The 24,630-nt window shown below is 35.1% G+C and overlaps 1 non-coding gene and 25 pseudogenes across 1 annotated transcript; all 26 read right to left on the bottom strand.

Annotated features, from left to right (window-relative positions):
• Positions 1–257: 257 nt before the first annotated feature.
• Positions 258–376, bottom strand: LOC145649165 (5S ribosomal RNA; annotated as a pseudogene).
• A 568-nt stretch (positions 377–944) lies between these two features.
• LOC145649915 (5S ribosomal RNA) lies at positions 945–1,063 on the bottom strand (annotated as a pseudogene).
• A 567-nt stretch (positions 1,064–1,630) lies between these two features.
• Positions 1,631–1,749, bottom strand: LOC145651092 (5S ribosomal RNA). Its single transcript, XR_014116769.1, has one exon. It is a non-coding gene; the product is annotated as a 5S ribosomal RNA (ribosomal RNA).
• Positions 1,750–2,540: 791 nt separating this feature from the next.
• LOC145644340 (5S ribosomal RNA) lies at positions 2,541–2,659 on the bottom strand (annotated as a pseudogene).
• Positions 2,660–3,226: 567 nt separating this feature from the next.
• On the bottom strand, positions 3,227–3,345 carry LOC145648215 (5S ribosomal RNA; annotated as a pseudogene).
• Positions 3,346–4,353: 1,008 nt separating this feature from the next.
• On the bottom strand, positions 4,354–4,472 carry LOC145648724 (5S ribosomal RNA; annotated as a pseudogene).
• Positions 4,473–5,484: 1,012 nt separating this feature from the next.
• LOC145650733 (5S ribosomal RNA) lies at positions 5,485–5,603 on the bottom strand (annotated as a pseudogene).
• A 793-nt stretch (positions 5,604–6,396) lies between these two features.
• Positions 6,397–6,515, bottom strand: LOC145644115 (5S ribosomal RNA; annotated as a pseudogene).
• A 792-nt stretch (positions 6,516–7,307) lies between these two features.
• Positions 7,308–7,426, bottom strand: LOC145644570 (5S ribosomal RNA; annotated as a pseudogene).
• A 787-nt stretch (positions 7,427–8,213) lies between these two features.
• Positions 8,214–8,332, bottom strand: LOC145644698 (5S ribosomal RNA; annotated as a pseudogene).
• A 1,007-nt stretch (positions 8,333–9,339) lies between these two features.
• Positions 9,340–9,458, bottom strand: LOC145644880 (5S ribosomal RNA; annotated as a pseudogene).
• A 1,012-nt stretch (positions 9,459–10,470) lies between these two features.
• Positions 10,471–10,589, bottom strand: LOC145644763 (5S ribosomal RNA; annotated as a pseudogene).
• Positions 10,590–11,382: 793 nt separating this feature from the next.
• LOC145644113 (5S ribosomal RNA) lies at positions 11,383–11,501 on the bottom strand (annotated as a pseudogene).
• A 792-nt stretch (positions 11,502–12,293) lies between these two features.
• Positions 12,294–12,412, bottom strand: LOC145644569 (5S ribosomal RNA; annotated as a pseudogene).
• A 787-nt stretch (positions 12,413–13,199) lies between these two features.
• Positions 13,200–13,318, bottom strand: LOC145644697 (5S ribosomal RNA; annotated as a pseudogene).
• A 1,007-nt stretch (positions 13,319–14,325) lies between these two features.
• Positions 14,326–14,444, bottom strand: LOC145644879 (5S ribosomal RNA; annotated as a pseudogene).
• A 1,012-nt stretch (positions 14,445–15,456) lies between these two features.
• On the bottom strand, positions 15,457–15,575 carry LOC145644762 (5S ribosomal RNA; annotated as a pseudogene).
• Positions 15,576–16,145: 570 nt separating this feature from the next.
• On the bottom strand, positions 16,146–16,264 carry LOC145644761 (5S ribosomal RNA; annotated as a pseudogene).
• Positions 16,265–17,273: 1,009 nt separating this feature from the next.
• On the bottom strand, positions 17,274–17,392 carry LOC145644112 (5S ribosomal RNA; annotated as a pseudogene).
• A 569-nt stretch (positions 17,393–17,961) lies between these two features.
• Positions 17,962–18,080, bottom strand: LOC145644878 (5S ribosomal RNA; annotated as a pseudogene).
• A 1,012-nt stretch (positions 18,081–19,092) lies between these two features.
• On the bottom strand, positions 19,093–19,211 carry LOC145644760 (5S ribosomal RNA; annotated as a pseudogene).
• A 788-nt stretch (positions 19,212–19,999) lies between these two features.
• Positions 20,000–20,118, bottom strand: LOC145644758 (5S ribosomal RNA; annotated as a pseudogene).
• A 788-nt stretch (positions 20,119–20,906) lies between these two features.
• On the bottom strand, positions 20,907–21,025 carry LOC145644111 (5S ribosomal RNA; annotated as a pseudogene).
• Positions 21,026–21,594: 569 nt separating this feature from the next.
• LOC145644877 (5S ribosomal RNA) lies at positions 21,595–21,713 on the bottom strand (annotated as a pseudogene).
• Positions 21,714–22,725: 1,012 nt separating this feature from the next.
• LOC145644757 (5S ribosomal RNA) lies at positions 22,726–22,844 on the bottom strand (annotated as a pseudogene).
• A 788-nt stretch (positions 22,845–23,632) lies between these two features.
• LOC145644756 (5S ribosomal RNA) lies at positions 23,633–23,751 on the bottom strand (annotated as a pseudogene).
• Between the last annotated feature and the right edge of the window lie 879 nt (positions 23,752–24,630).

Genomic DNA, 24,630 nt, shown 5'->3' with positions numbered 1-24,630 from the left:
TGTCAGCTTGAAAGTAAATTAAAGTGATGCAAGAGAAGCTTACAGCATCTCGTAGTCCAAGGTGCTAACAGATAGTTTTTTGATGAATCACTGCACTTCACATTCAGGCATGTGAGTTGGAGAGTAAATGAAAGTGATGCAAAAAAAACTTACAGCATCTGCTATTCCCAGGTGCTAACAGATAGTTTTTTTTATTAATCACTGCACTTCACATTTGAGCATGTCAGCTTGAAAGTAATTTAAAGTGATGCAAGAAAAGCTTACAGCACCTGGTATTCCTAGGTAGGGTCCCACCTCAGTACTATCCAGGCCCAAACTTGCTTAGCTTCCAAGGTCAGACGAGATTGGGCGTTCTCAAGCTGGTGTGGCCATAAGTCTTAAACAATTACTCTAATTGCCTAATCATAGCAAATATGATCAAAGACCAATCTGACAATTTTTTTAATTAATCCCTGCACTTTACATTCTAGAATGTTATCTTGAAAGTAAATTAAATGATGCAATAAAAGCTTACATCTGGTATACGGTGGCACTAACAGACAGTTTTTTTATTAAACAATGCACTTCACATTCAAGCATGTCAGTTGGAGAGTAAATGAAAGTGATGCAATAAAAACTTACAGCATCTGCTATTCCCAGGTGCTAACAGATAGTTTGATTTAATAATTCACTGCACTTCAAATTTGAACATGATAGCTTGAAAATAAATTAAAGGGATGCAATAAAATCTTACAGCACCTGCTATTCCCTGGTACTAAAAGATTTCTATTTAATCTGTAAACTTCACATACAAGCATGTCAGTTGCAGATTAAATGAAAGTGATGCAAAAAAAACTTACAGCATCTGCTATTCCCAGGTGCTAACAGATAGTTTTTTTTAATTAATCACTGCACTTCACATTTGAGCATGTCAGCTTGAAAGTAATTTAAAGTGATGCAAGAAAAGCTTACAGCACCTGGTATTCCTAGGTAGGGTCCCACCTCAGTACTATCCAGGCCCAAACTTGCTTAGCTTCCAAGGTCAGAGGAGATTAGGCGTTCTCAAGATGGTGTGGCCGTAAGCTTTAAACAATTACGCAAATTGCCTAATCATAGCAAATATGATCAAAGACCAATCTGACAATTTTTTTAATTAATCCCTGCACTTTACATTCTAGAATGTTATCTTGAAAGTAAATTAAATGATGCAATAAAAGCTTACATCTGGTATACGGTGGCACTAACAGACAGTTTTTTTATTAAACACTGCACTTCACATTCAAGCATGTCAGTTGGAGAGTAAATTAAAGTGATGCAATAAAAACTTACAGCATCTGCTATTCCCAGGTGCTAACAGATAGTTTGATTTAATTATTCACTGCACTTCAAATTTGAACATGATAGCTTGAAAATAAATTAAAGGGATGCAATAAAATCTTACAGCACCTGCTATTCCCTGGTACTAAAAGATTTCTATTTAATCTGTAAACTTCACATACAAGCATGTCAGTTGCAGATTAAATTAAAGTGATGCAACAAAAACTTACAGCATCTGCTATTCCCAGGTGCTAACAGATAGTTTTTTTTATTAATCACTGCACTTCACATTTGAGCATGTCAGCTTGAAAGTAATTTAAAGTGATGCAAGAAAAGCTTACAGCACCTGGTATTCCTAGGTAGGGTCCCACCTCAGTACTATCCAGGCCCAAACTTGCTTAGCTTCCAAGGTCAGATGAGATTGGGCGTTCTCAAGCTGGTGTGGCCGTAAGCCTTAAACGATTACTCAAATTGCCTAATCATAGCAAATATGATCAAAGACCAATCTGACATTTTTTTTTAATTAATCCCTGCACTTTACATTCTAGAATGTTATCTTGAAAGTAAATTAAATGATGCAATAAAAGCTTACAACATCTGGTATACGGTGGCACTAACAGACAGTTTTTTTATTAAACACTGCACTTCACATTCAAGCATGTCAGTTGGAGAGTAAATTAAAGTGATGCAACAAAAACTTACAGCATCTGCTATTCCCAGGTGCTAACAGATAGTTTGATTTAATTATTCACTGCACTTCAAATTTGAACATGATAGCTTGAAAATAAATTAAAGGGATGCAATAAAATCTTACAGCACCTGCTATTCCCTGGTACTAAAAGATTTCTATTTAATCTGTACACTTCACATACAAGCATGTCAGTTGCAGATTAAATTAAAGTGATGCAACAAAAACTTACAGCATCTGCTATTCCCAGGTGCTAACAGATAGTTTTTTTAATTAATCACTGCACTTCACATCCTAGCATGTCATCTTAAAAGTAAATTAAAGTGATGCAAGAGAAGCTTACAGCATCTCGTAGTCCAATGTGCTAACAGATAGTTTTTGATGAATCACTGCACTTCACATTCAGGCATGTGAGTTGGAGAGTAAATGAAAGTGATGCAAAAAAAACTTACAGCATCTGCTATTCCCAGGTGCTAACAGATAGTTTTTTTTATTAATCACTGCACTTCACATTTGAGCATGTCAGCTTGAAAGTAATTTAAAGTGATGCAAGAAAATCTTACAGCACCTGGTATTCCTAGGTAGGGTCCCACCTCAGTACTATCCAGGCCCAATCTTGCTTAGTTTCCAAGGTCAGAGGAGATTGGGCGTTCTCAAGCTGGTGTGGCCGTAAGCCTTAAACAATTACGCAAATTGCCTAATCATAGCAAATATGATCAAAGACCAATCTGACAATTTTTTTAATTAATCCCTGCACTTTACATTCTAGAATGTTATCTTGAAAGTAAATTAAATGATGCAATAAAAGCTTACATCTGGTATACGGTGGCACTAACAGACAGTTTTTTTATTAAACACTGCACTTCACATTCAAGCATGTCAGTTGGAGAGTAAATGAAAGTGATGCAATAAAAACTTACAGCATCTGCTATTCCCAGGTGCTAACAGATAGTTTGATTTAATTATTCACTGCACTTCAAATTTGAACATGATAGCTTGAAAATAAATTAAAGGGATGCAATAAAATCTTACAGCACCTGCTATTCCCTGGTACTAAAAGATTTCTATTTAATCTGTAAACTTCACATACAAGCATGTCAGTTGCAGATTAAATGAAAGTGATGCAAAAAAAACTTACAGCATCTGCTATTCCCAGGTGCTAACAGATAGTTTTTTTTATTAATCACTGCACTTCACATTTGAGCATGTCAGCTTGAAAGTAATTTAAAGTGATGCAAGAAAAGCTTACAGCACCTGGTATTCCTAGGTAGGGTCCCACCTCAGTACTATCCAGGCCCAAACTTGCTTAGCTTCCAAGGTCAGAGGAGATTGGGCGTTCTCAAGCTGGTGTGGCCGTAAGCCTTAAACAATTACGCAAATTGCCTAATCATAGCAAATATGATCAAAGACCAATCTGACAATTTTTTTAATTAATCCCTGCACTTTACATTCTAGAATGTTATCTTGAAAGTAAATTAAATGATGCAATAAAAGCTTACATCTGGTATACGGTGGCACTAACAGACAGTTTTTTTATTAATCACTGCACTTCACATTCAAGCATGTCAGTTGCAGATTAAATTAAAGTGATGCAACAAAAACTTACAGCATCTGCTATTCCCAGGTGCTAACAGATAGTTTTTTTTATTAATCCCTGCACTTGACATTCTAGAATGTTATCTTGAAAGTAAATTAATGATGCAATAAAAGCTTACAACATCTGGTATACGGAGGCACTAACAGACAGTTTTTTTATTAATCACTGCACTTCACATTCAAGCATGTCAGTTGGAGAGTAAATTAAAGTGATGCAATAAAAATGTACAGCATCTGCTATTCCCAGGTGCTAGCAGATAGTTTGATTTAATTATTCACTGCACTTCAAATTTGAACATGATAGCTTGAACATAAATTAAAGGGATGCAATAAAATCTTACAGCACCTGCTATTCCCTGGTACTAAAATATTTCTATTTAATCTGTACACTTCACATACAAGTATGTCAGTTGCAGATTAAATTAAAGTGATGCAACAAGAACTTACAGCATCTGCTATTCCCAGGTGCTAACAGATAGTTTTTTTAAATTAATCACTGCACTTCACATCCTAACATGTCATCTTGAAAGTAAATTAAAGTGATGCAAGAGAAGCTTACAGCATCTCGTAGTCCAAGGTGCTAACAGATAGTTTTTTGATGAATCACTGCACTTCACATTCAGGCATGTGAGTTGGAGAGTAAATGAAAGTGATGCAAAAAAAACTTACAGCATCTGCTATTCCCAGGTGCTAACAGATAGTTTTTTTTATTAATCACTGCACTTCACATTTGAGCATGTCAGCTTGAAAGTAATTTAAAGTGATGCAAGAAAAGCTTACAGCACCTGGTATTCCTAGGTAGGGTCCCACCTCAGTACTATCCAGGCCCAAACTTGCTTAGTTTCCAAGGTCAGATGAGATTGGGCGTTCTCAAGCTGGTGTGGCCGTAAGCCTTAAACAATTACGCAAATTGCCTAATCATAGCAAATATGATCAAAGACCAATCTGACAATTTTTTTAATTAATCCCTGCACTTTACATTCTAGAATGTTATCTTGAAAGTAAATTAAATGATTCAATAAAAGCTTACAACATCTGGTATACGGAGGCACTAACAGACAGTTTTTTTAATTAATCACTGCACTTCACATCCTAACATGTCATTTTGAAAGTAAATTAAAGTGATGCAAGAGAAGCTTACAGCATCTCGTAGTCCAAGGTGCTAACAGATAGTTTTTTGATGAATCACTGCACTTCACATTCAGGCATGTGAGTTGGAGAGTAAATGAAAGTGATGCAAAAAAAACTTACAGCATCTGCTATTCCCAGGTGCTAACAGATAGTTTTTTTTATTAATCCCTGCACTTGACATTCTAGAATGTTATCTTGAAAGTAAATTAATGATGCAATAAAAGCTTACAACATCTGGTATACGGAGGCACTAACAGACAGTTTTTTTATTAATCACTGCACTTCACATTCAAGCATGTCAGTTGGAGAGTAAATTAAAGTGATGCAATAAAAATGTACAGCATCTGCTATTCCCAGGTGCTAGCAGATAGTTTGATTTAATTATTCACTGCACTTCAAATTTGAACATGATAGCTTGAACATAAATTAAAGGGATGCAATAAAATCTTACAGCACCTGCTATTCCCTGGTACTAAAATATTTCTATTTAATCTGTACACTTCACATACAAGTATGTCAGTTGCAGATTAAATTAAAGTGATGCAACAAGAACTTACAGCATCTGCTATTCCCAGGTGCTAACAGATAGTTTTTTTAAATTAATCACTGCACTTCACATCCTAACATGTCATCTTGAAAGTAAATTAAAGTGATGCCAGAGAAGCTTACAGCATCTCGTAGTCCAAGGTGCTAACAGATAGTTTTTTTTATTAATCACTGCACTTCACATTTGAGCATGTCAGCTTGAAAGTAATTTAAAGTGATGCAAGAAAAGCTTACAGCACCTGGTATTCCTAGGTAGGGTCCCACCTCAGTACTATCAAGGCCCAAACTTGCTTAGCTTCCAAGGTCAGAGGAGATTGGGCGTTCTCAAGCTGGTGTGGCCATAAGCCTTAAACAATTACGCAAATTGCCTAATCATAGCAAATATGATCAAAGACCAATCTGACAATTTTTTTAATTAATCCCTGCACTTTACATTCTAGAATGTTATCTTGAAAGTAAATTAAATGATGCAATAAAAGCTTACAACATCTGGTATACGGTGGCACTAACAGACAGTTTTTTTATTAAACACTGCACTTCACATTCAAGCATGTCAGTTGGAGAGTAAATTAAAGTGATGCAATAAAAACTTACAGCATCTGCTATTCCCAGGTGCTAACAGATAGTTTGATTTAATTATTCACTGCACTTCAAATTTGAACATGATAGCTTGAACATAAATTAAAGGGATGCAATAAAATCTTACAGCACCTGCTCTTCCCTGGTACTAAAAGATTTCTATTTAATCTGTACACTTCACATACAAGCATGTCAGTTGCAGATTAAATTAAAGTGATGCAACTAAAACTTACAGCATTTGCTATTCCCAGGTGCTAACAGATAGTTTTTTTTTAATTAATCACTGCACTTCACATCCTAGCATGTCATCTTGAAAGTAAATTAAAGTGATGCAAGAGAAGCTTACAGCATCTCGTAGTCCAAACTGCTAACAGATAGTTTTTTGATGAATCACTGCACTTCACATTCAGGCATGTGAGTTGGAGAGTAAATGAAAGTGATGCAAAAAAAACTTACAGCATCTGCTATTCCCAGGTGCTAACAGATAGTTTTTTTTATTAATCACTGCACTTCACATTTGAGCATGTCATCTTGAAAGTAAATTAAAGTGATGCAAGAAAAGCTTACAGCACCTGGTATTCCTAGATAGGGTCCCACCTCAGTACTATCCAGGCCCAAACTTGTTTCGCTTCCAAGGTCAGATGAGACTGGTCGTTCTCAAGCTGGTGTGGCCGTAAACCTTAAACACTTACTCTAATTGCCTAATCATAGCAAATATGATCAAAGACCAATCTGACAATTTTTTTTATTAATCCCTGCACTTGACATTCTAGAATGTTATCTTGAAAGTAAATTAAATGATGCAATAAAGCTTACAACATCTGGTATACGGAGGCACTAACAGACAGTGTTTTTATTAATCACTGCACTTCACATTCAAGCATGTCAGTTGGAGAGTAAATTAAAGTGATGCAATAAAAACTTACAGCATCTGCTATTCCCAGGTGCTAGCAGATAGTTTGATTTAATTATTCACTGCACTTCAATAATGAACATGATAGCTTGAACATAAATTAAAGGTATGCAATAAAATCTTACAGCACCTGCTATTCCCTGGTACTAAAAGATTTCTATTTAATCTGTACACTTCACATACAAGCATGTCAGTTGCAGATTAAATTAAAGTGATGCAACTAAAACTTACAGCATTTGCTATTCCCAGGTGCTAACAGATAGTTTTTTTTTAATTAATCACTGCACTTCACATCCTAGCATGTCATCTTGAAAGTAAATTAAAGTGATGCAAGAGAAGCTTACAGCATCTCGTAGTCCAAACTGCTAACAGATAGTTTTTTGATGAATCACTGCACTTCACATTCAGGCATGTGAGTTGGAGAGTAAATGAAAGTGATGCAAAAAAAACTTACAGCATCTGCTATTCCCAGGTGCTAACAGATAGTTTTTTTTATTAATCACTGCACTTCACATTTGAGCATGTCATCTTGAAAGTAAATTAAAGTGATGCAAGAAAAGCTTACAGCACCTGGTATTCCTAGATAGGGTCCCACCTCAGTACTATCCAGGCCCAAACTTGTTTCGCTTCCAAGGTCAGAAGAGACTGGTCGTTCTCAAGCTGGTGTGGCCGTAAGCCTTAAACACTTACTCTAATTGCCTAATCATAGCAAATATGATCAAAGACCAATCTGACAATTTTTTTATTAATCCCTGCACTTGACATTCTAGAATGTTATCTTGAAAGTAAATTAAATGATGCAATAAAAGCTTACAACATCTGGTATACGGAGGCACTAGCAGACAGTTTTTTTATTAATCACTGCACTTCACATTCAAGCATGTCAGTTGGAGAGTAAATTAAAGTGATGCAATAAAAACTTACAGCATCTGCTATTCCCAGGTGCTAGCAGATATTTTGATTTAATTATTCAATGCACTTCAATAATGAACATGATAGCTTGAACATAAATAAAAGGGATGCAATAAAATCTTACAGCACCTGCTATTCCCTGGTACTAAAATATTTCTATTTAATCTGTACACTTCACATAAAAGCATGTCAGTTGCAGATTAAATTAAAGTGATGCAACAAAAACTTACAGCATCTGCTATTCCCAGGTGCTAGCAGATATTTTGATTTAATTATTCACTGCACTTCAATAATGAACATGATAGCTTGAACATAAATTAAAGGGATGCAATAAAATCTTACAGCACCTGCTATTCCCTGGTACTAAAAGATTTCTATTTAATCTGTACACTTCACATACAAGCATGTCAGTTGCAGATTAAATTAAAGTGATGCAACAAAAACTTACAGCATCTGCTATTCCCAGGTGCTAACAGATAGTTTTTTTTATTAATCACTGCACTTCACATTTGAGCATGTCAGCTTGAAAGTAAATTAAAGTGATGCAAGAAAAGCTTACAGCACCTGGTATTCCTAGATAGGGTCCCACCTCAGTACTATCCAGGCCCAAACTTGTTTCGCTTCCAAGGTCAGATGAGACTGGTCATTCTCAAGCTGGTGTGGCCATAAGCCTTAAACACTTACTCTAATTGCCTAATCATAGCAAATATGATCAAAGACCAATCTGACAATTTTTTTTATTAATCCCTGCACTTGACATTCTAGAATGTTATCTTGAAAGTAAATTAAATGATGCAATAATATCTTACAACATCTGGTATACGGAGGCACTAACAGACAGTTTTTTTATTAATCACTGCACTTCACATTCAAGCATGTCAGTTGGAGAGTAAATTAAAGTGATGCAATAAAAACTTACAGCATCTGCTATTCCCAGGTGCTAGCAGATATTTTGATTTAATTATTCACTGCACTTCAATAATGAACATGATAGCTTGAACATAAATTAAAGGTATGCAATAAAATCTTACAGCACCTGCTATTCCCTGGTACTAAAAGATTTCTATTTAATCTGTACACTTCACATACAAGCATGTCAGTTGCAGATTAAATTAAAGTGATGCAACAAAAATTTACAGCATCTGCTATTCCCAGGTGCTAACAGATAGTTTGATTTAATTATTCACTGTACTTCAAATTTGAACATGATAGCTTGAACATAAATTAAAGGGATGCAATAAAATCTTACAGCACCTGCTATTCCCTGGTACTAAAAGATTTCTATTTAATCTGTACACTTCACATACAAGCATGTCAGTTGCAGATTAAATTAAAGTGATGCAACAAAAACTTACAGCATTTGCTATTCCCAGGTGCTAACAGATAGGTTTTTTTTAATTATTCACTGTACTTCAAATTTGAACATGATAGCTTGAACATAAATTAAAGGGATGCAATAAAATCTTACAGCACCTGCTATTCCCTGGTACTAAAAGATTTCTATTTAATCTGTACACTTCACATACAAGCATGTCAGTTGCAGATTAAATTAAAGTGATGCAAAAAAAACTTACAGCATCTGCTATTCCCAGGTGCTAACAGATAGTTTTTTTTATTAATCACTGCACTTCACATTTGAGCATGTCAGCTTGAAAGTAAATTAAAGTGATGCAAGAAAAGCTTACAGCACCTGGTATTCCTAGATAGGGTCCCACCTCAGTACTATCCAGTCCCAAACTTGTTTCACTTCCAAGGTCAGATGAGACTGGTCGTTCTCAAGCTGGTGTGGCCGTAAGCCTTAAACACTTACTCTAATTGCCTAATCATAGCAAATATGATCAAAGACCAATCTGACAATTTTTTTTATTAATCCCTGCACTTGACATTCTAGAATGTTATCTTGAAAGTTAATTAAATGATGCAATAAAAGCTTACAACATCTGGTATACGGCGGCACTAACAGACAGTTTTTTTATTAATCACTGCACTTCACATTCAAGCATGTCAGTTGGAGAGTAAATTAAAGTGATGCAATAAAAACTTACAGCACATCTGCTATTCCCAGGTGCTAGCAGATAGTTTGATTTAATTATTCACTGCACTTCAAATTTGAACATGATAGCTTGAACATAAATTAAAGGGATGCAATAAAATCTTACAGCACCTGCTATTCCCTGGTACTAAAAGATTTCTATTTAATCTGTACACTTCACATACAAGCATGTCAGTTGCAGATTAAATTAAAGTGATGCAACAAAAACTTACAGCATCTGCTATTCCCAGGTGCTAACAGATAGTTTGATTTAATTATTCACTGTACTTCAAATTTGAACATGATAGCTTGAACATAAATTAAAGGGATGCAATAAAATCTTACAGCACCTGCTATTCCCTGGTACTAAAAGATTTCTATTTAATCTGTACACTTCACATACAAGCATGTCAGTTGCAGATTAAATTAAAGTGATGCAACAAAAACTTACAGCATCTGCTATTCCCAGGTGCTAACAGATAGTTTTTGTTAATTAATTACTGCACTTCACATCCTAACATGTCATCTTGAAAGTAAATTAAAGCGATGCAAGAGAAGCTTACAGCATCTCGTAGTCCAAGGTGCTAACAGATAGTTTTTTGATGAATCACTGCACTTCACATTCAGGCATGTGAGTTGGAGAGTAAATGAAAGTGATGCTAAAAAAACTTACAACATCTGCTATTCCCAGGTGCTAACAGATAGTTTTTTTTATTAATCACTGCACTTCACATTTGAGCATGTCAGCTTGAAAGTAAATTAAAGTGATGCAAGAAAAGCTTACAGCACCTGGTATTCCTAGATAGGGTCCCACCTCAGTACTATCTAGGCCCAAACTTGTTTCGCTTCCAAGGTCAGATGAGACTGGTCGTTCTCAAGCTGGTGTGGCCGTAAGCCTTAAACACTTACTCTAATTGCCTAATCATAGCAAATATGATCAAAGACCAATCTGACAATTTTTTTAATTAATCCCTGCACTTGACATTCTAGAATGTTATCTTGAAAGTAAATTAAATGATGCAATAAAAGCTTACAACATCTGGTATACGGTGGCACTAACAGACAGTTTTTTTATTAAACACTGCACTTCACATTCAAGCATGTCAGTTGGAGAGTAAATTAAAGTGATGCAATAAAAACTTACAGCATCTGCTATTCCCAGGTGCTAACAGATAGTTTGATTTAATTATTCACTGCACTTCAAATTTGAACATGATAGCTTGAACATAAATTAAAGGGATGCAATAAAATCTTACAGCACCTGCTCTTCCCTGGTACTAAAAGATTTCTATTTAATCTGTACACTTCACATACAAGCATGTCAGTTGCAGATTAAATTAAAGTGATGCAACTAAAACTTACAGCATTTGCTATTCCCAGGTGCTAACAGATAGTTTTTTTTTAATTAATCACTGCACTTCACATCCTAGCATGTCATCTTGAAAGTAAATTAAAGTGATGCAAGAGAAGCTTACAGCATCTCGTAGTCCAAACTGCTAACAGATAGTTTTTTGATGAATCACTGCACTTCACATTCAGGCATGTGAGTTGGAGAGTAAATGAAAGTGATGCAAAAAAAACTTACAGCATCTGCTATTCCCAGGTGCTAACAGATAGTTTTTTTTATTAATCACTGCACTTCACATTTGAGCATGTCATCTTGAAAGTAAATTAAAGTGATGCAAGAAAAGCTTACAGCACCTGGTATTCCTAGATAGGGTCCCACCTCAGTACTATCCAGGCCCAAACTTGTTTCGCTTCCAAGGTCAGATGAGACTGGTCGTTCTCAAGCTGGTGTGGCCGTAAACCTTAAACACTTACTCTAATTGCCTAATCATAGCAAATATGATCAAAGACCAATCTGACAATTTTTTTTATTAATCCCTGCACTTGACATTCTAGAATGTTATCTTGAAAGTAAATTAAATGATGCAATAAAGCTTACAACATCTGGTATACGGAGGCACTAACAGACAGTGTTTTTATTAATCACTGCACTTCACATTCAAGCATGTCAGTTGGAGAGTAAATTAAAGTGATGCAATAAAAACTTACAGCATCTGCTATTCCCAGGTGCTAGCAGATAGTTTGATTTAATTATTCACTGCACTTCAATAATGAACATGATAGCTTGAACATAAATTAAAGGTATGCAATAAAATCTTACAGCACCTGCTATTCCCTGGTACTAAAAGATTTCTATTTAATCTGTACACTTCACATACAAGCATGTCAGTTGCAGATTAAATTAAAGTGATGCAACTAAAACTTACAGCATTTGCTATTCCCAGGTGCTAACAGATAGTTTTTTTTTAATTAATCACTGCACTTCACATCCTAGCATGTCATCTTGAAAGTAAATTAAAGTGATGCAAGAGAAGCTTACAGCATCTCGTAGTCCAAACTGCTAACAGATAGTTTTTTGATGAATCACTGCACTTCACATTCAGGCATGTGAGTTGGAGAGTAAATGAAAGTGATGCAAAAAAAACTTACAGCATCTGCTATTCCCAGGTGCTAACAGATAGTTTTTTTTATTAATCACTGCACTTCACATTTGAGCATGTCATCTTGAAAGTAAATTAAAGTGATGCAAGAAAAGCTTACAGCACCTGGTATTCCTAGATAGGGTCCCACCTCAGTACTATCCAGGCCCAAACTTGTTTCGCTTCCAAGGTCAGAAGAGACTGGTCGTTCTCAAGCTGGTGTGGCCGTAAGCCTTAAACACTTACTCTAATTGCCTAATCATAGCAAATATGATCAAAGACCAATCTGACAATTTTTTTATTAATCCCTGCACTTGACATTCTAGAATGTTATCTTGAAAGTAAATTAAATGATGCAATAAAAGCTTACAACATCTGGTATACGGAGGCACTAGCAGACAGTTTTTTTATTAATCACTGCACTTCACATTCAAGCATGTCAGTTGGAGAGTAAATTAAAGTGATGCAATAAAAACTTACAGCATCTGCTATTCCCAGGTGCTAGCAGATATTTTGATTTAATTATTCAATGCACTTCAATAATGAACATGATAGCTTGAACATAAATAAAAGGGATGCAATAAAATCTTACAGCACCTGCTATTCCCTGGTACTAAAATATTTCTATTTAATCTGTACACTTCACATAAAAGCATGTCAGTTGCAGATTAAATTAAAGTGATGCAACAAAAACTTACAGCATCTGCTATTCCCAGGTGCTAGCAGATATTTTGATTTAATTATTCACTGCACTTCAATAATGAACATGATAGCTTGAACATAAATTAAAGGGATGCAATAAAATCTTACAGCACCTGCTATTCCCTGGTACTAAAAGATTTCTATTTAATCTGTACACTTCACATACAAGCATGTCAGTTGCAGATTAAATTAAAGTGATGCAACAAAAACTTACAGCATCTGCTATTCCCAGGTGCTAACAGATAGTTTTTTTTATTAATCACTGCACTTCACATTTGAGCATGTCAGCTTGAAAGTAAATTAAAGTGATGCAAGAAAAGCTTACAGCACCTGGTATTCCTAGATAGGGTCCCACCTCAGTACTATCCAGGCCCAAACTTGTTTCGCTTCCAAGGTCAGATGAGACTGGTCATTCTCAAGCTGGTGTGGCCATAAGCCTTAAACACTTACTCTAATTGCCTAATCATAGCAAATATGATCAAAGACCAATCTGACAATTTTTTTTATTAATCCCTGCACTTGACATTCTAGAATGTTATCTTGAAAGTAAATTAAATGATGCAATAATATCTTACAACATCTGGTATACGGAGGCACTAACAGACAGTTTTTTTATTAATCACTGCACTTCACATTCAAGCATGTCAGTTGGAGAGTAAATTAAAGTGATGCAATAAAAACTTACAGCATCTGCTATTCCCAGGTGCTAGCAGATATTTTGATTTAATTATTCACTGCACTTCAATAATGAACATGATAGCTTGAACATAAATTAAAGGTATGCAATAAAATCTTACAGCACCTGCTATTCCCTGGTACTAAAAGATTTCTATTTAATCTGTACACTTCACATACAAGCATGTCAGTTGCAGATTAAATTAAAGTGATGCAACAAAAATTTACAGCATCTGCTATTCCCAGGTGCTAACAGATAGTTTGATTTAATTATTCACTGTACTTCAAATTTGAACATGATAGCTTGAACATAAATTAAAGGGATGCAATAAAATCTTACAGCACCTGCTATTCCCTGGTACTAAAAGATTTCTATTTAATCTGTACACTTCACATACAAGCATGTCAGTTGCAGATTAAATTAAAGTGATGCAACAAAAACTTACAGCATTTGCTATTCCCAGGTGCTAACAGATAGGTTTTTTTTAATTATTCACTGTACTTCAAATTTGAACATGATAACTTGAACATAAATTAAAGGGATGCAATAAAATCTTACAGCACCTGCTATTCCCTGGTACTAAAAGATTTCTATTTAATCTGTACACTTCACATACAAGCATGTCAGTTGCAGATTAAATTAAAGTGATGCAAAAAAAACTTACAGCATCTGCTATTCCCAGGTGCTAACAGATAGTTTTTTTTATTAATCACTGCACTTCACATTTGAGCATGTCAGCTTGAAAGTAAATTAAAGTGATGCAAGAAAAGCTTACAGCACCTGGTATTCCTAGATAGGGTCCCACCTCAGTACTATCCAGTCCCAAACTTGTTTCACTTCCAAGGTCAGATGAGACTGGTCGTTCTCAAGCTGGTGTGGCCGTAAGCCTTAAACACTTACTCTAATTGCCTAATCATAGCAAATATGATCAAAGACCAATCTGACAATTTTTTTTATTAATCCCTGCACTTGACATTCTAGAATGTTATCTTGAAAGTTAATTAAATGATGCAATAAAAGCTTACAACATCTGGTATACGGCGGCACTAACAGACAGTTTTTTTATTAATCACTGCACTTCACATTCAAGCATGTCAGTTGGAGAGTAAATTAAAGTGATGCAATAAAAACTTACAGCACATCTGCTATTCCCAGGTGCTAGCAGATAGTTTGATTTAATTATTCACTGCACTTCAAATTTGAACATGATAGCTTGAACATAAATTAAAGGGATGCAATAAAATCTTACAGCACCTGCTATTCCCTGGTACTAAAAGATTTCTATTTAATCTGTACACTTCACATACAAGCATGTCAGTTGCAGATTAAATTAAAGTGATGCAACAAAAACTTACAGCATCTGCTATTCCCAGGTGCTAACAGATAGTTTGATTTAATTATTCACTGTACTTCAAATTTGAACATGATAGCTTGAACATAAATTAAAGGGATGCAATAAAATCTTACAGCACCTGCTATTCCCTGGTACTAAAAGATTTCTATTTAATCTGTACACTTCACATACAAGCATGTCAGTTGCAGATTAAATTAAAGTGATGCAACAAAAACTTACAGCATCTGCTATTCCCAGGTGCTAACAGATAGTTTTTGTTAATTAATTACTGCACTTCACATCCTAACATGTCATCTTGAAAGTAAATTAAAGCGATGCAAGAGAAGCTTACAGCATCTCGTAGTCCAAGGTGCTAACAGATAGTTTTTTGATGAATCACTGCACTTCACATTCAGGCATGTGAGTTGGAGAGTAAATGAAAGTGATGCTAAAAAAACTTACAACATCTGCTATTCCCAGGTGCTAACAGATAGTTTTTTTTATTAATCACTGCACTTCACATTTGAGCATGTCAGCTTGAAAGTAAATTAAAGTGATGCAAGAAAAGCTTACAGCACCTGGTATTCCTAGATAGGGTCCCACCTCAGTACTATCTAGGCCCAAACTTGTTTCGCTTCCAAGGTCAGATGAGACTGGTCGTTCTCAAGCTGGTGTGGCCGTAAGCCTTAAACACTTACTCTAATTGCCTAATCATAGCAAATATGATCAAAGACCAATCTGACAATTTTTTTTATTAATCCCTGCACTTGACATTCTAGAATGTTATCTTGAAAGTAAATTAAATGATTCAATAAAAGCTTACAACATCTGGTATACGGAGGCACTAACAGACAGTTTTTTTATTAATCACTGCACTTCACATTTAAGCATGTCAGTTGGAGAGTAAATTAAAGTAATGCAATAAAAACTTACAGCATCTGCTATTCCCAGGTGCTAACAGATAGTTTGATTTAATTATTCACTGCACTTCAAATTTGAACATGATAGCTTGAAAATAAATTAATGGGATGCAATAAAATCTTACAGCACCTACTATTCCCTGGTACTAAAAGATTTCTATTTAATCTGTACACTTCACATACAAGCATGTCAGTTGCAGATTAAATTAAAGTGATGCAACAAAAACTTACAGCATCTGCTATTCCCAGGTGCTAACAGATAGTTTTTTTTATTAATCACTGCACTTCACATTTGAGCATGTCAGCTTGAAAGTAAATTAAAGTGATGCAAGAAAAGCTTACAGCACCTGGTATTCCTAGATAGGGTCCCACCTCAGTACTATCTAGGCCCAAACTTGTTTCGCTTCCAAGGTCAGATGAGACTGGTCGTTCTCAAGCTGGTGTGGCCGTAAGCCTTAAACACTTACTCTAATTGCCTAATCATAGCAAATATGATCAAAGACCAATCTGACAATTTTTTTTATTAATCCCTGCACTTGACATTCTAGAATGTTATCTTGAAAGTAAATTAAATGATTCAATAAAAGCTTACAACATCTGGTATACGGAGGCACTAACAGACAGTTTTTTTATTAATCACTGCACTTCACATTTAAGCATGTCAGTTGGAGAGTAAATTAAAGTAATGCAATAAAAACTTACAGCATCTGCTATTCCCAGGTGCTAACAGATAGTTTGATTTAATTATTCACTGCACTTCAAATTTGAACATGATAGCTTGAAAATAAATTAATGGGATGCAATAAAATCTTACAGCACCTACTATTCCCTGGTACTAAAAGATTTCTATTTAATCTGTACACTTCACATACAAGCATGTCAGTTGCAGATTAAATTAAAGTGATGCAACAAAAACTTACAGCATCTGCTATTCCCAGGTGCTAACAGATAGTTTCATTTAATTATTCACTGTACTTCAAATTTGAACATGATAGCTTGAACATAAATTAAAGGGATGCAATAAAATCTTACAGCACCTGCTATTCCCTGGTACTAAAAGATTTCTATTTAATCTGTACACTTCACATACAAGCATGTCAGTTGCAGATTAAATTAAAGTGATGCAAAAAAAACTTACAGCATCTGCTATTCCCAGGTGCTAACAGATAGTTTTTTTTATTAATCACTGCACTTCACATTTGAGCATGTCAGCTTGAAAGTAAATTAAAGTGATGCAAGAGAAGCTTACAGCATCTCGTAGTCCAAACTGCTAACAGATAGTTTTTTGATGAATCACTGCACTTCACATTCAGGCATGTGAGTTGGAGAGTAAATGAAAGTGATGCAAAAAAAACTTACAGCATCTGCTATTCCCAGGTGCTAACAGATAGTTTTTTTTATTAATCACTGCACTTCACATTTGAGCATGTCATCTTGAAAGTAAATTAAAGTGATGCAAGAAAAGCTTACAGCACCTGGTATTCCTAGATAGGGTCCCACCTCAGTACTATCCAGGCCCAAACTTGTTTCGCTTCCAAGGTCAGATGAGACTGGTCGTTCTCAAGCTGGTGTGGCCGTAAACCTTAAACACTTACTCTAATTGCCTAATCATAGCAAATATGATCAAAGACCAATCTGACAATTTTTTTTATTAATCCCTGCACTTGACATTCTAGAATGTTATCTTGAAAGTAAATTAAATGATGCAATAAAGCTTACAACATCTGGTATACGGAGGCACTAACAGAAAGTTTTTTTATTAATCACTGCACTTCACTTTCAAGCATGTCAGTTGGAGAGTAAATTAAAGTGATGCAATAAAAACTTACAGCATCTGCTATTCCCAGGTGCTAGCAGATAGTTTGATTTAATTATTCACTGCACTTCAATAATGAACATGATAGCTTGAACATAAATTAAAGGTATGCAATAAAATCTTACAGCACCTGCTATTCCCTGGTACTAAAAGATTTCTATTTAATCTGTACACTTCACATACAAGCATGTCAGTTGCAGATTAAATTAAAGTGATGCAACTAAAACTTACAGCATTTGCTATTCCCAGGTGCTAACAGATAGTTTTTTTTATTAATCACTGCACTTCACATTTGAGCATGTCAGCTTGAAAGTAAATTAAAGTGATGCAAGAAAAGCTTACAGCACCTGGTATTCCTAGATAGGGTCCCACCTCAGTACTATCCAGTCCCAAACTTGTTTCACTTCCAAGGTCAGATGAGACTGGTCGTTCTCAAGCTGGTGTGGCCGTAAGCCTTAAACACTTACTCTAATTGCCTAATCATAGCAAATATGATCAAAGACCAATCTGACAATTTTTTTTATTAATCCCTGCACTTGACATTCTAGAATGTTATCTTGAAAGTTAATTAAATGATGCAATAAAAGCTTACAACATCTGGTATACGGCGGCACTAACAGACAGTTTTTTTATTAATCACTGCACTTCACATTCAAGCATGTCAGTTGGAGAGTAAATTAAAGTGATGCAATAAAAACTTACAGCACATCTGCTATTCCCAGGTGCTAGCAGATAGTTTGATTTAATTATTCACTGCACTTCAAATTTGAACATGATAGCTTGAACATAAATTAAAGGGATGCAATAAAATCTTACAGCACCTGCTATTCCCTGGTACTAAAAGATTTCTATTTAATCTTTACACTTCACATACAAGCATGTCAGTTGCAGATTAAATTAAAGTGATGCAACAAAAACTTACAGCATCTGCTATTCCCAGGTGCTAACAGATAGTTTGATTTAATTATTCACTGTACTTCAAATTTGAACATGATAGCTTGAACATAAATTAAAGGGATGCAATAAAATCTTACAGCACCTGCTATTCCCTGGTACTAAAAGATTTCTATTTAATCTGTACACTTCACATACAAGCATGTCAGTTGCAGATTAAATTAAAGTGATGCAACAAAAACTTACAGCATCTGCTATTCCCAGGTGCTAACAGATAGTTTTTGTTAATTAATTACTGCACTTCACATCCTAACATGTCATCTTGAAAGTAAATTAAAGCGATGCAAGAGAAGCTTACAGCATCTCGTAGTCCAAGGTGCTAACAGATAGTTTTTTGATGAATCACTGCACTTCACATTCAGGCATGTGAGTTGGAGAGTAAATGAAAGTGATGCTAAAAAAACTTACAACATCTGCTATTCCCAGGTGCTAACAGATAGTTTTTTTTATTAATCAATGCACTTCACATTTGAGCATGTCAGCTTGAAAGTAAATTAAAGTGATGCAAGAAAAGCTTACAGCACCTGGTATTCCTAGATAGGGTCCCACCTCAGTACTATCTAGGCCCAAACTTGTTTCGCTTCCAAGGTCAGATGAGACTGGTCGTTCTCAAGCTGGTGTGGCCGTAAGCCTTAAACACTTACTCTAATTGCCTAATCATAGCAAATATGATCAAAGACCAATCTGACAATTTTTTTTATTAATCCCTGCACTTGACATTCTAGAATGTTATCTTGAAAGTAAATTAAATGATTCAATAAAAGCTTACAACATCTGGTATACGGAGGCACTAACAGACAGTTTTTTTATTAATCACTGCACTTCACATTTAAGCATGTCAGTTGGAGAGTAAATTAAAGTAATGCAATAAAAACTTACAGCATCTGCTATTCCCAGGTGCTAACAGATAGTTTGATTTAATTATTCACTGCACTTCAAATTTGAACATGATAGCTTGAAAATAAATTAATGGGATGCAATAAAATCTTACAGCACCTACTATTCCCTGGTACTAAAAGATTTCTATTTAATCTGTACACTTCACATACAAGCATGTCAGTTGCAGATTAAATTAAAGTGATGCAACAAAAACTTACAGCATCTGCTATTCCCAGGTGCTAACAGATAGTTTCATTTAATTATTCACTGTACTTCAAATTTGAACATGATAGCTTGAACATAAATTAAAGGGATGCAATAAAATCTTACAGCACCTGCTATTCCCTGGTACTAAAAGATTTCTATTTAATCTGTACACTTCACATACAAGCATGTCAGTTGCAGATTAAATTAAAGTGATGCAAAAAAAACTTACAGCATCTGCTATTCCCAGGTGCTAACAGATAGTTTTTTTTATTAATCACTGCACTTCACATTTGAGCATGTCAGCTTGAAAGTAAATTAAAGTGATGCAAGAAAAGCTTACAGCACCTGGTATTCCTAGATAGGGTCCCACCTCAGTACTATCTAGGCCCAAACTTGTTTCGCTTCCAAGGTCAGATGAGACTGGTCGTTCTCAAGCTGGTGTGGCCGTAAGCCTTAAACACTTACTCTAATTGCCTAATCATAGCAAATATGATCAAAGACCAATCTGACAATTTTTTTTATTAATCCCTGCACTTGACATTCTAGAATGTTATCTTGAAAGTAAATTAAATGATTCAATAAAAGCTTACAACATCTGGTATACGGAGGCACTAACAGACAGTTTTTTTATTAATCACTGCACTTCACATTTAAGCATGTCAGTTGGAGAGTAAATTAAAGTAATGCAATAAAAACTTACAGCATCTGCTATTCCCAGGTGCTAACAGATAGTTTGATTTAATTATTCACTGCACTTCAAATTTGAACATGATAGCTTGAAAATAAATTAATGGGATGCAATAAAATCTTACAGCACCTACTATTCCCTGGTACTAAAAGATTTCTATTTAATCTGTACACTTCACATACAAGCATGTCAGTTGCAGATTAAATTAAAGTGATGCAACAAAAACTTACAGCATCTGCTATTCCCAGGTGCTAACAGATAGTTTCATTTAATTATTCACTGTACTTCAAATTTGAACATGATAGCTTGAACATAAATTAAAGGGATGCAATAAAATCTTACAGCACCTGCTATTCCCTGGTACTAAAAGATTTCTATTTAATCTGTACACTTCACATACAAGCATGTCAGTTGCAGATTAAATTAAAGTGATGCAAAAAAAACTTACAGCATCTGCTATTCCCAGGTGCTAACAGATAGTTTTTTTTATTAATCACTGCACTTCACATTTGAGCATGTCATCTTGAAAGTAAATTAAAGTGATGCAAGAAAAGCTTACAGCACCTGGTATTCCTAGATAGGGTCCCACCTCAGTACTATCCAGGCCCAAACTTGTTTCGCTTCCAAGGTCAGATGAGACTGGTCGTTCTCAAGCTGGTGTGGCCGTAAACCTTAAACACTTACTCTAATTGCCTAATCATAGCAAATATGATCAAAGACCAATCTGACAATTTTTTTTATTAATCCCTGCACTTGACATTCTAGAATGTTATCTTGAAAGTAAATTAAATGATGCAATAAAGCTTACAACATCTGGTATACGGAGGCACTAACAGAAAGTTTTTTTATTAATCACTGCACTTCACTTTCAAGCATGTCAGTTGGAGAGTAAATTAAAGTGATGCAATAAAAACTTACAGCATCTGCTATTCCCAGGTGCTAGCAGATAGTTTGATTTAATTATTCACTGCACTTCAATAATGAACATGATAGCTTGAACATAAATTAAAGGTATGCAATAAAATCTTACAGCACCTGCTATTCCCTGGTACTAAAAGATTTCTATTTAATCTGTACACTTCACATACAAGCATGTCAGTTGCAGATTAAATTAAAGTGATGCAACTAAAACTTACAGCATTTGCTATTCCCAGGTGCTAACAGATAGTTTTTTTTATTAATCACTGCACTTCACATTTGAGCATGTCAGCTTGAAAGTAAATTAAAGTGATGCAAGAAAAGCTTACAGCACCTGGTATTCCTAGATAGGGTCCCACCTCAGTACTATCCAGTCCCAAACTTGTTTCACTTCCAAGGTCAGATGAGACTGGTCGTTCTCAAGCTGGTGTGGCCGTAAGCCTTAAACACTTACTCTAATTGCCTAATCATAGCAAATATGATCAAAGACCAATCTGACAATTTTTTTTATTAATCCCTGCACTTGACATTCTAGAATGTTATCTTGAAAGTTAATTAAATGATGCAATAAAAGCTTACAACATCTGGTATACGGCGGCACTAACAGACAGTTTTTTTATTAATCACTGCACTTCACATTCAAGCATGTCAGTTGGAGAGTAAATTAAAGTGATGCAATAAAAACTTACAGCACATCTGCTATTCCCAGGTGCTAGCAGATAGTTTGATTTAATTATTCACTGCACTTCAAATTTGAACATGATAGCTTGAACATAAATTAAAGGGATGCAATAAAATCTTACAGCACCTGCTATTCCCTGGTACTAAAAGATTTCTATTTAATCTTTACACTTCACATACAAGCATGTCAGTTGCAGATTAAATTAAAGTGATGCAACAAAAACTTACAGCATCTGCTATTCCCAGGTGCTAACAGATAGTTTGATTTAATTATTCACTGTACTTCAAATTTGAACATGATAGCTTGAACATAAATTAAAGGGATGCAATAAAATCTTACAGCACCTGCTATTCCCTGGTACTAAAAGATTTCTATTTAATCTGTACACTTCACATACAAGCATGTCAGTTGCAGATTAAATTAAAGTGATGCAACAAAAACTTACAGCATCTGCTATTCCCAGGTGCTAACAGATAGTTTTTGTTAATTAATTACTGCACTTCACATCCTAACATGTCATCTTGAAAGTAAATTAAAGCGATGCAAGAGAAGCTTACAGCATCTCGTAGTCCAAGGTGCTAACAGATAGTTTTTTGATGAATCACTGCACTTCACATTCAGGCATGTGAGTTGGAGAGTAAATGAAAGTGATGCTAAAAAAACTTACAACATCTGCTATTCCCAGGTGCTAACAGATAGTTTTTTTTATTAATCACTGCACTTCACATTTGAGCATGTCAGCTTGAAAGTAAATTAAAGTGATGCAAGAAAAGCTTACAGCACCTGGTATTCCTAGATAGGGTCCCACCTCAGTACTATCTAGGCCCAAACTTGTTTCGCTTCCAAGGTCAGATGAGACTGGTCGTTCTCAAGCTGGTGTGGCCGTAAGCCTTAAACACTTACTCTAATTGCCTAATCATAGCAAATATGATCAAAGACCAATCTGACAATTTTTTTTATTAATCCCTGCACTTGACATTCTAGAATGTTATCTTGAAAGTAAATTAAATGATTCAATAAAAGCTTACAACATCTGGTATACGGAGGCACTAACAGACAGTTTTTTTATTAATCACTGCACTTCACATTTAAGCATGTCAGTTGGAGAGTAAATTAAAGTAATGCAATAAAAACTTACAGCATCTGCTATTCCCAGGTGCTAACAGATAGTTTGATTTAATTATTCACTGCACTTCAAATTTGAACATGATAGCTTGAAAATAAATTAATGGGATGCAATAAAATCTTACAGCACCTACTATTCCCTGGTACTAAAAGATTTCTATTTAATCTGTACACTTCACATACAAGCATGTCAGTTGCAGATTAAATTAAAGTGATGCAACAAAAACTTACAGCATCTGCTATTCCCAGGTGCTAACAGATAGTTTCATTTAATTATTCACTGTACTTCAAATTTGAACATGATAGCTTGAACATAAATTAAAGGGATGCAATAAAATCTTACAGCACCTGCTATTCCCTGGTACTAAAAGATTTCTATTTAATCTGTACACTTCACATACAAGCATGTCAGTTGCAGATTAAATTAAAGTGATGCAGAAAAAACTTACAGCATCTGCTATTCCCAGGTGCTAACAGATAGTTTTTTTTATTAATCACTGCACTTCACATTTGAGCATGTCAGCTTGAAAGTAAATTAAAGTGATGCAAGAAAAGCTTACAGCACCTGGTATTCCTAGATAGGGTCCCACCTCAGTACTATCTAGGCCCAAACTTGTTTCGCTTCCAAGGTCAGATGAGACTGGTCGTTCTCAAGCTGGTGTGGCCGTAAGCCTTAAACACTTACTCTAATTGCCTAATCATAGCAAATATGATCAAAGACCAATCTGACAATTTTTTTTATTAATCCCTGCACTTGACATTCTAGAATGTTATCTTGAAAGTAAATTAAATGATTCAATAAAAGCTTACAACATCTGGTATACGGAGGCACTAACAGACAGTTTTTTTATTAATCACTGCACTTCACATTTAAGCATGTCAGTTGGAGAGTAAATTAAAGTAATGCAATAAAAACTTACAGCATCTGCTATTCCCAGGTGCTAACAGATAGTTTGATTTAATTATTCACTGCACTTCAAATTTGAACATGATAGCTTGAAAATAAATTAATGGGATGCAATAAAATCTTACAGCACCTACTATTCCCTGGTACTAAAAGATTTCTATTTAATCTGTACACTTCACATACAAGCATGTCAGTTGCAGATTAAATTAAAGTGATGCAACAAAAACTTACAGCATCTGCTATTCCCAGGTGCTAACAGATAGTTTCATTTAATTATTCACTGTACTTCAAATTTGAACATGATAGCTTGAACATAAATTAAAGGGATGCAATAAAATCTTACAGCACCTGCTATTCCCTGGTACTAAAAGATTTCTATTTAATCTGTACACTTCACATACAAGCATGTCAGTTGCAGATTAAATTAAAGTGATGCAAAAAAAACTTACAGCATCTGCTATTCCCAGGTGCTAACAGATAGTTTTTTTTATTAATCACTGCACTTCACATTTGAGCATGTCAGCTTGAAAGTAAATTAAAGTGATGCAAGAGAAGCTTACAGCATCTCGTAGTCCAAACTGCTAACAGATAGTTTTTTGATGAATCACTGCACTTCACATTCAGGCATGTGAGTTGGAGAGTAA

Source organism: Electrophorus electricus, chromosome 13 (assembly GCF_041902795.1).
Source record: "Electrophorus electricus isolate QZ-2024a chromosome 13, ASM4190279v1, whole genome shotgun sequence".
Lineage (NCBI taxonomy): Eukaryota > Metazoa > Chordata > Actinopteri > Gymnotiformes > Gymnotidae > Electrophorus > Electrophorus electricus.
This window is presented reverse-complemented; position numbering and strand designations above follow the sequence as displayed.